This window comes from Pogona vitticeps, chromosome 6 (assembly GCF_051106095.1).
Source record: "Pogona vitticeps strain Pit_001003342236 chromosome 6, PviZW2.1, whole genome shotgun sequence".
Taxonomy (NCBI): domain Eukaryota; kingdom Metazoa; phylum Chordata; class Lepidosauria; order Squamata; family Agamidae; genus Pogona; species Pogona vitticeps.
Window position 1 is genome coordinate 46,062,258 of NC_135788.1, and position 14,518 is coordinate 46,076,775.

Consider the following 14,518-nt stretch of genomic DNA (forward strand, 5'->3'; position numbering starts at 1 on the left):
AGCAGAGACATCACCTTGCCAACAAAGGTCTGCATGGTCAAAGCTATGGTTTTTCCAGTAGTGATGTATGGAAGTGAGAGCTGGACCATCAAGAAGGCTGATCGCCGAAGAATTGATGCTTTTGAATTGATCTGCTGGAGGAGACTCTTGAGAGTCCCCTGGTCTGCAAAAAGAACAAACCTATCCATTTTGAAGGAAATCAACCCTAAGTGCTCACTGGAAGGACAGATCCTGAAGCTGAGGCTCCAATACTTTGGCCATCTCATGAGAAGAGAAGACTCCCTGGAAAAGACCCTGATGTTGAGAAAGTGTGAAGGCAAGAGGAGAAAGGGATGACAGAGGATGAGATGATTTGACAGTGTCATCAAAGCTACCAACATGAATTTGACCAAACCCAGGAGGCAGTGGAAGACAGGAGGGCCTGGCGTGCTCTGGTCCATGGGGTCACGAAGAATCAGACATGACTTAATGACTAAACAACAACAACAATGTACTCCTAGAAGCTTCTGAGAGCAGAAATTCCTCTGTTTGTATGAATGGAAATGGATGTACCTCCAGTTTTATTTGTATCAGTCCTCCTTCCTATTGCTAACATGAAATGTCGCACTTTTCCCCAAGCTGTGATCACCAAGCATCTACTGTTATTGAAATGCAGGGCTTTTCTTCTTTATATAAATCAGCAGGGATTCAATTTCTCATTTCCTAAGAACAATGAATTTTGTGACCGAGATGGATATCAAAACATATTCCTTATGTTTTACTAGTACTTTTTATGGATCTGCCAAAAGATGGGGGATTAACATAGGTGAGACTGACAAGCAACTGCAAGTAATTACTTGGTTACTCATAGTCACGTAGAAGCATTTATACACTTTTTCCAGCATATGTATCAGAGCTTTAGAGTTCTTCAGTACACCATTTTTGTGCTATGATTCTATAGGCCTTGTTCAGAGAAACCCATCTGGACAGGCAGATCATTTTGGAAAAAAGTGATAATACGATTTTTCCCTCCACAGTTCTTATTAACTTTAGCTATGCCCTGGGGCTAAAATTGCACTTCAGTTCAGGGAGTGGTCTGAGAGTCTCTCGTGTACTGATGAAGCTGTAAAAGTGTGCCCTGGAATAAGGCAGGAAGGGTCCACTTGAATAAATATCTGTGAATACTGAACCACCTACCTTGCAAGCTGGTGTTGCTCACCTCATTGGCTCACAGTTCGGGGGTTTGGTGAAATTACAGTGGTGCCTCGCTAGACGATGATAATCCATTCCACTGAAATCGTTGTTTAGCAAAATCATTTTTTAGCGAAAAGCATTTCCCTATTGAAATGCATTGAAACTCATTTAATGTGTTCCAATGGGGAAGAATCGTCGTTGTCTAGCGAAGATCGGCCATAGGAAAGCCGCTTTGCGAACTGCCGATCAGCTGTTTTAATAGCTGTCTTGTGAAGCTTAGGTCCCAAAAACACCCGTTTTGCAAGCACGGAGGGAGCTGTCAAAATTGTTGTCTAGTGAAAATTGGTTTGCGAAGCAGGGACCAAACATTGTCCAGCGAAATTCCCCCATAGGAGTCACTGTTTTGCAAATCGCTATAACAATTGCAAAAAGTCAATGTCTAGCGAAAAAACTGTCATGTGGGGTAACTGTCTAGCGAGGCACCACTGTACTTAATTGTTATTACTATGCAGCTGCTATAAGTCAGCAGGAACCTCTTTCAGTGACTGTGGATCAAACTTTCTCTCTCAAACTCACCATTCTCATGGGATTATTGAGAGGTTGAAGCAGGGAGGAAGAGAATGATGCACACCACCTTAAGCTCATGGGAGTATTTAAAAAACATGATGATGTTGCAGGATCAGAATTCACAAGGCATCCTTGTCTTGTTGAGGTCTCCAAACATAGCAGGAAGAGAGGCAGAAGAAGAATGCCAAACCCTGAGCAGACACGGGTCTCCCTTGGCAGCAGCAGATTCTGCTTGATTGAGACATTCACCCTGCAGTGGAATTTTTTATTTGAATTAAAATATGTGGGTCACACAGAAGCCCTTCAAACATTAGAAAAAGTGCAGTATCAGTGGCAAATGCTGGAATGAGGCAATAGGGCTTTGGAAGACAGAGCTATGTGGCACAGTATAAGGCTTACCCCACCCTCCCAAAACTGACATGATGTGTTTAGGTCTAGTTGTAGATGCTGCCCCATCATCGGGGTTGAAGGGTCAACCACCAGTCATGTTATTTTTTCTATTCTTTTATTTTCCTTTACAGGAAATAGGAGGAGATGCTCTCACTTATTGAAAGTACATGTGAGAGGCCTTCAAGGTAATGCCAGTTAGTGCTGCACCTTGCCCATGCCATGTGTACTGATTCTGGAGCAAGACCAGCCCTGCCATTAGACAGAGTGCAGCAGTCACCTCAAGTAGCAGGACTGGTGACATGTTCTCCTTCCCCCATGAGTAGTATCTAACCACTGCTGCTACAACTCCTACTTCTTTCTCAATCCCTTGGCCTTTCTTGTAATGTCTCTGCCCCTCCTTCTTATGTGGCTCTTCCTCTTCCTTGTTGACATTGCTCACCTTCCCTCAATATAAAGAAGTACCAGCTGCTTAAAACATCCAGTGCATCTTTATATACTATTAAGGAGGGAGTTGCTGTGGCATGATGAAAAGAGACAAGATCTCAGCACAGGAGGAGCAGGAAGAAGGTGAGCATGTGGCTTCAAAGGTGGGAGCAGCAGCAATTTATCTCCTCTCATCCCAAGTGGCAGGAAATCATGGGCCACCAGTATTCTGCATCCTCTACTCATGCATTTGACAGCTATGTGATAGGACCAGTGGAAATCTTCCCATATGAAAAGACATCACCTAGGACCCTCCACACAGCTACCAAATGTGCACTTAGCACATCAAGTGGCAGCAGAAGTGGGACTAGACAGTGCAACTCCAAGATCATTTCACACATGCTTTCATTTCACACATGGATCCAGGGCAGCCTTTCCATAGCATGGTGGCCTCTAGATATTTTGGTATTTTGGACCACATCTCCCAGATATAGGCTGGTTGACACTGTTGGGATCTGATGTTTAAAACATCTATGGGGCACTAGGTTAGGTCCTGCTCCTATGATACATGTAGATAAGGAGTAATTGACCTCTGTAAACAACCACAGTTTGAGAAGGAGTCAAAATTAGATGGTATCTTTGGCATGTTTTCAGAAAATCTGCTCCTTTGATAATGAAAGAGACCTATTTGTTATAATGTGATTTTTCCCTAACCACTCTTGAATTAAACTTGCTTGTTTTGTGATTGGTCATTGGAAGGTAAATAGGTGCTTAATTTGAGAACCAGATTTGAGTACACATTTCCAAGGCACAAGCTCATTGTTGAAGGGGAAATGAGTTAATCAAAGGGATACACAAATCACTAGTCTTCTTCCCTTCATACAAAGGCCAAGAAACCTGATTCTCATTCCACCCCTCTTCCTCACACAGAGCTGCAAGATGCATGCCAAGCAGAGAACATTCATTTCTATACTGTTGTTAGCTGGTTGTTTAAACCTGTTCCCACAATGTATTGAACAGCTCAAAACTTCAGAAAATATGTATAGGTTTATATACACTGTGCCTCTTTTTAATTTGGTTAGCTCATTATTAAGAAAGATTTTAATCAGGGAAGTTAGTGAACTGAGTAATCTGTCATTATTGTGATTTTCATTACCCTCTGAGATCATTCCTAGGCTGCATCAGTATATTTAAACTAAATGAGGATTTAGCATTCAAAAGCACCCGTTTGTAAGGATTCATTATTTCTAATATATTCAATTCATGCCAGATAATTTCAATGTACATCCAGTTAACTAGTTCCCCCCAGTGGTCTTCAGTTTGCTAATATTCTCTGTAGAACACACACACACACTCTCTCTCTCTCTTCTTGTACAGGGGGTATGTCTTCAGACAAATGTAGATAAGTGAAGCAGGAGCATTTGTGTGATTGCTCTTCACCCCGGAGATGGAGCAACATCACAATTGATCCTCTATATGTCATTTGTAGGGTTAAAAGGATGGTCAGTAATTTGAGTTGAGGAAAGGGGAAATTGCCAGTGGTGGATTGGGGTGCTGGCACCAAAACAAAGGAGTTCAGTGAGAGGTGATCCCCCCCCAATAAAGCTCAATATCTCCTCAGGATAGTCCACCCACTGAGATGCTCGGGAGGGCTCAGGTCACCATGTGTTATACATATCTTCTTGCCGCCTCTCCACCAATCATCCCACAGTACTGTAGGGCACCCCCCCCATCCAGACAGTTTAATTTACCAGTTGTTGCATTATCAGGATAGAATGTACATATAACTGGAAAAATAATCATTTTATGACCTTTGAGCGGATACATTACATAATGAAAGTGCTGTGTAGCACCCCCACCAGGTCACAGCAACTTGAATTCCCCTATTTGCAGGATTCCGCTCCCCTACCCCGAGTTCTAGAAACACAGAGGAAATATCGCAGACTTTGGAAGAAGGAGGTTAGAATGTCTCCTGAAGGGTACAAGGCCAGTTGTCCCTCATCTGTATGCCATTTCTTCAATTATAGAGAAGACGCAGAAGGCTTCAGCACACACCTAGTGCTTTTTTAAAATCAGGATTTGTAGTCATTCTGTTCCCATATCTGTTTTGTATTGTAAGCTTTAATTAAACCTTCAACAGTAGATGATATCATGTTAAGGGCCGTTATGTTTATATGATTATTGGAAATCACATGGTGTTATGGATCCCAGCCATCCTTCACAAGAAGAAAGAGAAAACTATGAAGAAAATATAACATGAGAACATTCTAGCAGAACTGGAATAAATGTACTGTAAGTAACGGAATTGCCAAGAATGCAGTACTTTGGAGAGCAAAGAGGTCATAGTAATGTTGTTTTTAATAAGTAATGGAATGAGAGTGTGTATGTGTGTAATAAATAACAATATTCATCACTTTTAAAACATTGTTTGGAGTGTTATAGTTGGGTTGGCCATTGTTCTATTTTCTAGTATATTTTTGCAAACAAATCAATTGACAGGGTTCCCAACCATGGGTCCCCAGATGATCTTGGACTATTATGTTCTGTATGTATATAATTATTTCAAATACTTGTATACTGTCCGATTAGTGCTAGGCACTACTCTGGGCAGTTTACAAACAGAGGAAATAAAACAACATAGTATAATGTAACATAGCATAACTATAACAAAACAAAATTATCAGAATAAAATAAAATACAATCAAAATTGATCAAAAAATATCAATATATCTAAGATAAAAACCAAGTTAGTGATGGCAAGACAGGTAGCATTAATATAATGGAAATTTAGAGGAAGGTGCTCTTAAAAGTTCTGTAAACAGTCTTGTCTTGAGCATCCTCTTAAAGATGGAGAGGGAAGTGGTCAGGTGCCAGAAACTCATTCCATAGAGATGATGTTACCATCGAGAAGACCCCATTTCTTTTAGATGTCTCCCTGGCCTCTCTCGGTGTCGCAACCCATAAGAGTGTGACCTGCATAGATCTGGTGGTGTGGGGTGATATTCATAGGGAAAGATGCTGTAATAAATAATGTCTCAAACCATTGAGGACTAAAACTCTCATAAGTCTTCACCACTAGCTGTGCTGACCAGAATTTCTGAAAGCTCTAGTCCAAGAACATCTGGGAACTCTAGATTGGGAACCACTGAATTAGAGCCAACAAAGTGATGTGATAGTAGCACATTCCCAACGTAGTATTTGTAAAGCAATTAATAATGAATGCTATGTCACTTTAACTAATGTGAGCATGCTATTTTTACAAAATATTATTCCAAACTCCACAACATCCAACCCTAAACTGCATTCAGAAATCTCTTTATTCTTAAGGAAGATGGGATCATATGAGTTAGACAAACAACATGGAGTGTAAAATTATTGCACCGATCTAAGTTCAAAGCTAGTACAAGGTATTTTGATGCTGGAGGCAGAGCAGCAAATGGTGTGAGTCACATCACCCCTCACCCAAATTAAGATGCATAGTGCTAATCAACTCATTTTGATACCTAGAAAATCTCAGATAAGTCACATTACCCTCCAAATAGTAACAATCCAATGCTTTAAATTGAACTAGAATAAATTAACTGAACTGATGAAATCCAAGTTCCCATTGATTTAATGAGTCTACTCTAGTAGGGATAATTTGATCTAGATCACTAATAACAAAACAAACAAACAAACAGAAATTGACAGCCATTTTACTGTTTCCAAATGCTGCTGCCTGGCTGCTCTTAACACTACAGCTAACCCTGGTCTGTGTCCATAAAAATAGCAATTGAATATTTAATGCAAATATCGTTCTACCTTACAGAAGAGCAAACCAATTTAAATATCCTTAAATTAAAAAAAAATAAATTGAGACATTTTTACTGTCTTCTTGTGGAATCTTACACAGAAGAAGACACAGTCAATCATTATGCTTTGCTCCTAGTAGTTCATTAAAAATAAGTCCTTAAGCTTTTTTTTTTAAGCTACTAGGCTTTTCAAATAATATTAACTTAAGAGGGCAATCAGATAAGCATTTCTCCCACTGTTTGATCCCGTGCAGGAAAGAATACAATGTATTTGATTCTGGGCATTTTCTCAATAAGACACAACAAAGAAACTTCTTTTTATTAAAAAAAAAACTTATTTTAAGTGATGCAGCATATCAGTGATGATGTACTGGCGTCTGGGGAAAAAAATCACTTCCCTCTGTCAAGGAGTAGAGGAAGTGCTCAATTGCTGATATCCTCAAGTAGCTCGCATACTAAGCTATTTCATAATATCAGAAATTCAAAATGGTAAGAGCCAGATCAAATAGGGTTGCTTATGAGGATCACACCAAATGGCATGCCACACCTCACCGATCCTCCCATAACCCTATTTTCTTCATGCCAGTCTACTCCAAAAAGAGCAGTGTAGATCAGCCCTCAGGTTGTCAGGGAGAAGCACGTTTGTCACAAAGGCCCTTCTTCATCTAGATCTTTTGGCTTCCAGAAGCAGGCTACAGCCATATCCCTGTGTAATGACAAGGATAGTTAATTGTCCATTCTGATTGTTTAATTCTATATACAGTTCCACCTAGAGTTGTCATGGAATAAGCGCAATGGAAAACAGAGAAATTGAGCGGCCAAGCGAGTAACTAAGTCAAACAAACAGAATCAGGCAAAAAGAAAGAGGTGTGATGGAGGCTTATGGGAAATGCAATGGAAAAGTAACTTTTCAAAGCCTTTTCAGTTCCTACTCCCACTCTACAAGTATTATTTAAAAAAAACAAGCATGAAGAATGAGACACATGAATGAGCATCACGTCTAATCTGGCTCTGAGTCAAGCAAATACTCTTGCAAATACAAAAAAGATGTTTCTAACATCTTTTTTGTATTTAAAAAGATCAGGACACAATCCATATTTACCACTCTTTGGACCTGCTCAGTCATGCTTAAAAGCACATGGAACCCAAACAGACTGTGGGAAGCATGGGAGTCCTGCCCTTTCTGTCTTCTCTAATCCTGGAAATGTGTCCGTCTGAAAAGACGGAGGCTGCTGTACCCAGGGGTGATTCTGGCTCAGACAGACATGCTACCCAGACACCACTTCCTCTCCTTCTCCAGACCATTGTCATTGCGTGGTTAAAGAGGTTATGGAGGGAGTGAAGCATGTGTGTGTGACATGCTGTCAAGTTGGAACCAACTTACAGCAACCCTAACAACGTTTTCAAGGTGAGATATGTAAAGAATGTTTTTACCTGTTCCACTCCCCTAGTGAGTTTCCATGGCTGAGAGGGGATTCAAACCCTGTTTTTCAGAGTCCTCGTCTGTCACTCTATCCACTACACCATATTGGGTATCCATGGCCAAGAGCAGGGAAGCTATTATACTCCACTCAACATATCCATTGCTTCAAAGCAAGACTGAATAGGGCTTGGGCCTCTCACTCACACAAGTTTTTGATCTAGATCAGTGAAGGAGAAGAAGGGAATTGTGTGTCTTCCTCTTAGCTTCTAGTTGTATGCATTGTAATGATGCTTTTGTACATGGAGTTTAATCAGAGATTCAATTATCAATGCAGCATTTATCCACCTTATCAACTCTATCTCTGATAATGGTGAACATAGTTCTTCCTTTGCTGTTTGCAACTTTCATGTGAACATTTAGCATTGGTAATGTTTGCTTGCTTTCCTTCACTTAATTTTTTTCCAAAAATATCAGTTTAGAATCTATTTTGGTGGAATTTGCTTTGCCCCTTCTCCCTTGCTTCTGATATTAATGTCTCCTTCCTGCACTAGAAGGGTCAACATCCTGTGTTTTCAGCTCAGAACGATGGTGGCAAAGATCTGCACCCTCCGTGGCTTTGTTCTGAAGCACTGCAAAAATTGTTCTCTACATTCCTTGCAGATGGACTGTGGTTAGTTCTATGAAAAATAGTGTGCAGGAAGTAAGTGATGTTCACCATAGGTCAGTGGTCCCCAACCTTGGGCCTCCAGATGTTCTTGGACTTCAACTCCCTGGCCAGCAGAGGTGGTGGTGAAGGCTTCTGGGAGTTGTAGTCCAAGAACATCTGGAGGCCCAAGGTTGGGGACCACTGCCATAGGTCACACCAAATGAGTCAGTGACACAAGAACCATGAATCTTGACTATTTAGAAGACAAAAACAAACTTTCTTCTTTGGTACACTCATTGGTGAGATTATCCAGACAACTCTTCTATTTGTGTCATTGCTATCAGGTATTTGTTAGTGCTGCATTTAATCTACCACTTTTTTACATACATGCATGCATATGTCTGTGCATACACACACACAAACATTTTACAGCTGCTTCAGCATTCAGGATTAGGGATCGGTGTGAACAGCCTAAAATTAAGGAAATTAAGGAAGCGTAGAAATCCCCAATAGAGATGGACACAATCTGCTGGTTCGATGGTTCATCATGGTTCATTTACAGGTGTTCCATGGTTTGGCGCCCTGCCCTTTCTGTCAGGTCCCACTTGGAGGCAGAGTCCAATCTTCCCTGTCCTGCCTCCTTGAGGTGCTGTCTCTGAGTTGGCACCCACTGGAGAGAGAAGGGCACCAAACTGTGGAACACCTGTTGGGATGGTAAACAAACTGTGCCAAACCACCGAACCAGCAGATTGTGCCCATCTCTATTCGGGATTGCTAGGTCAGTAGCTTCCTTAACTTTAGGGCCAAACCCTGACATGGGGAAGCAAGCCTTTGTGCTATCACGTAGGGTGAACCCTTGTGTAACAATTACAAAATTGTGTGTCTGTATGAGAGAGATCGGGGAAGAAGGCACACAGATGGATTTCTTACACTACTTTCTAAACAAATACAGTGTTTGCAACACATCCCATATACAAACTCATTTGTGCTGTGATGCCAGCTAGGATTAAAGAGTCACTCAAGCATTAAGCCACCACACAAAACAAAAATCAAACTTTCTCCTTCTCTTCACTCTGAGATCTGGCCCTCTATTGAGAGCTCTAACTGGGTTAGAGGAACTGGGGCCCTGCCACACATACACATGCACAAACATGCATACATATGCACAAGTACACACACACACACATACACTCTGTATTATGGACCAACACAACTCACTTCATTTCTCTGGGGATGGGTGAGAGAAGTCTCCTTGAAGGCCTAGCTATAAGGATTGTCATAACGAACATTTCCAATTTTTAAAAAATATCTAAATACCATTGCTTGTAAGATTAACATTGTTCTGTAAAAAAAAAAAAAACTCACACAAATCCTGTCTTTCATAGTTGATAGTGTATGTGGGATTATTCCACTCCTTCCCCTCTCCAGTGTCTCACTGTAAGATCCTGTGGCTGAAATGCAATCATAAGCCACAACTAGAGTAGGCCATTTGAATCAATGGAATTTATGGAGGAGTTGATTCACGGGATCCCCACTGCTTCAATAGACCTACTCTAACTGCAAGTTAATATTGCATTTCAACCTGTGTGGTGTAGTGGATAGAATGTTGAACAAGGTCTCCAGAGATTTGGGTTTAAATCCCTGCTTTTTCACGAGACTCTCTAGGTGACCTTGGGATTATCACACTCCCTCAAGCTGACAAAGTTATTGTAAGGACAATGTGGGAGGAGGATAGTTCTGTATGCCATCTGGAATTCATTAGATGAAACGTACATGTTTAGCAAATAAACAAGAAATAACAGATTTGACTAAAAGTTAGTGACTTGCACCCAGCTAAGCAGTGTGTTGAAGCCAGGTTTCCCTCCCCAGAAATATATATCAGTTCTAACTTGGCAGCATAGAACAGCAACAAAGGTCACACTGAGAGGAAGTCATGTGACTGAAACACGCTATTAAATATATAGATGCTGGCCTCATTTTGTCAGCCTCAACAACCTTTCCTTGACCAGCACTGAGTTGAGTCACACAAGTATATTTGTCATTTGGTCAAGGAGTAATTTATACATATGAATGAGTCAGATGCAACAGTATAGTGTCAGGACTGGGGCCATGCTGGAATCCTGCGACCTCAGTACAGGCAGAATCTGCCCCATCTCCCTGGGAAGATCTGCTCTAAGGTTTGCAGGACTGGGCCCTTTCCCAGCTGTTGCCCGGCTCCTCAGGAGTGCCACCTGTGGAAGCTGAGGACTGGGCTATAGAAGAACAGGCCTTTACTGCAGGCCTTTCCCTCAGCAATGGAGGTCTCTGGCTGTGTTGTTGTTCCTGCCTTGTCTTGCAGTTCCTATCCTGCCTGCTTGTACCTGCCTTGCTCTCCTTGCATCCCTGGACCCTGCTGCCTTGATATGGTTCCTCCCGGGTTTGACCCCTGGACAGTCTGACCATGATTTGCATCATCCTTCTACTCAGCTGCTGTTTGGACTCAGAACCTTAACTGGTTGATCTCTGCTTGGGCTGTGGGGTTGGTTCTACCTTGTTCTTGTGGTCTTGCTCTGGACTTGGTCCTGGTGCCTCTTCTACTAAACCCTGACACATAGAAAGAGCTTTCAAACTTGACCTCCTGTGATTTCAAACACAAGGCTTTCCAGTGGAGCCAGTCCACAAAATGATTCAACTGCATGTCAGGGAGTATCAAACCAAATATGTGATGAAAACAAGCCACCCCATTCACAGTCTCCCTTTACATTTGGTTGCAGCATTTTGCTATGAATACAATTAACCATGAACTTGTGGGAGACTTTTGTTAAGATGGTACTGCACATGCCTTGCAACTTAAGAAATTCCCTAATTTGCATCCATTAATATTTTATAACTGTTAAAAGGACTGTGCTTCCAAAATAATGTTAAAGATGAGAAATGAGTCTTGAATCCAGAAAGGGTTTGTCCTCTTGATATCAATATACATTTATTTATGCTGTTGTAAAACAATTCCTGGAACAAGAAGCGCCAATTTTCTTCTTATTTAATTTAGAAGAGTGGTTTCTCATGAGCATTCATGCTGATGTATGAATACCTATTGTTCTTAATTTAAGTACACGTTTAATCTTACACAATGAAAATATATATACAATGTGGCCTTAATACATTTAGATTGCCTTATATTTATAAAACCTCAGAGAGTGCCTGTTTTAATAGCATTGATGCCATATTCCCAATAGTACTTAAAATATAATACAGCTGACTATAGTACATTAAATACACAGTGCTAAAGGGTGGCCACTGCTTCACTGCCAAAAAGGAAGGCGTGCATCACCAAAAAAATGAGGACAGTTCTTCAAATGGAGGATTGTCTTCCCTAAAGGAGGATATAAAAGCCACCCTATGCTAAACAGAAAGAAAGCAAAAAGAAAGGGGTAAGACAGTTCTCCCTAGGCTGGCAAGCTCTAAGTGAGTGGTTCCCAATCTTGGGTCCCGAGATGTTCTTGGATTAAAATTCCCAGAAGCCTTCACCACTAGCTGTGTTGGTCAGGGTTTCTGGGAGTTGTGGTCCAGGAACATCTGGGGACCCAAGGTTGGGAACCACTGCTCCAAACAAATATGTTGCAACCCATCTTTCTATGATACCTGCTTTGTTTGCCCCTAAGTACTCAAAATGAACTGTGCCAACCATGAGACAACCCCCCCCCCTACACACACACAGTTACTGTGTCAATGTAAGCCCTATTCAGGTGTCACAGCTTGAAAGTGGAGAAGCTGGGGGCTCCATAGCTGTAACTAGCCATTGTGGCATGCAGAGCTTTCCTATCCTGTTGGTTATGGGTAGTATGAGGTTGGCCTATGCAGGGAGAGGATGGGAAAATGAAGAGGAACTGAGCATATAGTGATGATGTTACATGCCAAAGTAAATACTGTATGCCTGTTTAGTGTTTCATTTTGTCACGGAAGGAAGGACGAGAAGCGCTTTGTACCCTTACAACAATAAATACTAAAAGCTGAGTTTGTGCCCTTCTGAGCAGGAATTCTTTGTACCTCTAAATTTCTCAGCTCTGCCCTGTTTTTCCATCCTGGTTACCACTCAGAGAGCACTCTTGTAAGCCCCCCATATCCTTCCTACCTATACATCAGCCCCATCCTTGCTGGGTTTCCCTGGGTAGACAAGTGAGGAGACAAGTCTCAGGGCAAGCACTGATAGAGGAGAAGGTTTGATTTTATTGTATGTTACTGCTTTACTACTCAAGTGCTCACTACCTCCAAACTTGCAGCTGATACCAGGGCTCATTGGCTTGCTGCAAAAATATTTCTATGTGTGCCACACACATGCATTTTCATTGGCAGGTACTGTGAGAAATTCATATTGCTTGTTCCACTCTCTCATGCACACATATGTATGCACACTTATTATTTTGCAAGTGTTACTCAAGCACCTACATCCTTAGTCTCACATTTTGGCCTAAAATTACAGGGAATGGGAAGACAGTTTTAAAAAATGTTATTAAAACATCACTAGAGCAGCCATTCTCAGCACATTTGAAGGGTCCACATACTGGAAACAATTCTTCATTCATCACCTTATAAGGTTCATTATGCAGCTTATACAATCCTGATTTGGCCTATATTCCTTTCATTTTGTGTTTATGGCTGTGGCCAAAACAAAACAAAAAAAACCCACCAAGGTTGTGAATGGCTGGATTAGAACCCTTGCTATTCTTGATTAAGTATATATTGCATTACCACCTGCAGCACCATACAACCCTGAAGACACTTACCTGGTCAGATTTGGTTACTACTTGGATGGAAGACAATCGGGAACACTAAGGACAGCACTAGGAGAGAAGTATACCTGAAACCCAAGAGATATTGCCAATCAGTGTTAGCTGGACCAGTAGTCTAATGCAGTAAAAATGAGCTTCTCATGTTCCTATGTCTTGATTAACATTTCCCAGTTCTCCTTTCCCAGCCTCAGGTAAGTGAAAAATCTTTCATCTATTTTAATAGGAAACATTTTTAAATAGAAACATTTTCCCCCAGCAGAACAGATGCCTTTGATTGCTCAGGCCTATCAACTGAGACTCCGATGAGGTAATCAGACATGGACGTGTCCTGTAGACCAACTAATATGTGAAGGAATGGCTTGGACACCAGTCCATTGGCGTTCACTGCACTTCCACCTTGTGTGTTTAGGCTTGGATGTAAATTTCCATTACTTTGCTTCCATTGGCATAAAAGTTCTGAGACTCCATTTTAGGCATATGTTTTTCAGGCAGCCAAAAAAACCAGTGCTTGCAAAAGGTCTCCATGTGACAGCAAGCAGTGATAATTTGTAGTTTTGGACATGCACAGTGGGCTGAGGACACAGCTGGAAACAAGCAATAATAATACTGGAAATAAATATGAGAGGGAAACATCTCTAAAATACAGGATTTCATAATGTCTTTGGGCTCTGTGTGCATTGCATACTGTGGGCAAAAGACCTCTGAATGGGTATCATTCATTATTATTTACTCTTGCATGTGGTGAGGTAGGAAAATGGGCCAAATTTCCCTTTAACCATAAACTCACTAGGTGGCCTCAGACAGGTTTCTATCTCTTAGCCAATGCTTAGAAGTTACTTTTTGGGCAATACCTCCTAGATATCTACTGGCATGTTTACTGGGAATTCTCAGGGCTGCTGTTAAAAAAAGTAACTTTTTCCATGCTGTGTTCTTAGTTTCAGATTCCTGCCATCTGAAAGCTGGTCTGGTGTAGTGCAGACTTCTTTTAATCAAGCTTAGAAAGGTATTTGTGGAAGTAATTTGTTACAGTTATTGATCAAAGGAACCTAGAAGCAATTAAATAGTTACTGTTTAAGTTACAATTTAAAATAATAAGAATCTGACGAAGTAGCTTCCATCTGGTGTGTGTGTGTGTGTATGAAATGGGGGAGCCTTGCCCCCCAAATTTGGAGAGTACCTCATGTTTGCTTTTTGAGCTATGTGTAGCTCAGTCTGATGAAGAACAGGCTGCAGGGATGAAAGCCTATGTCGAATAAATTATTTGTTAAAATAATTTGTGATAATCATTGTTAACCTTGGGCTCCAATGGCCTGGCTTGCTGAGGATGACAGGATAT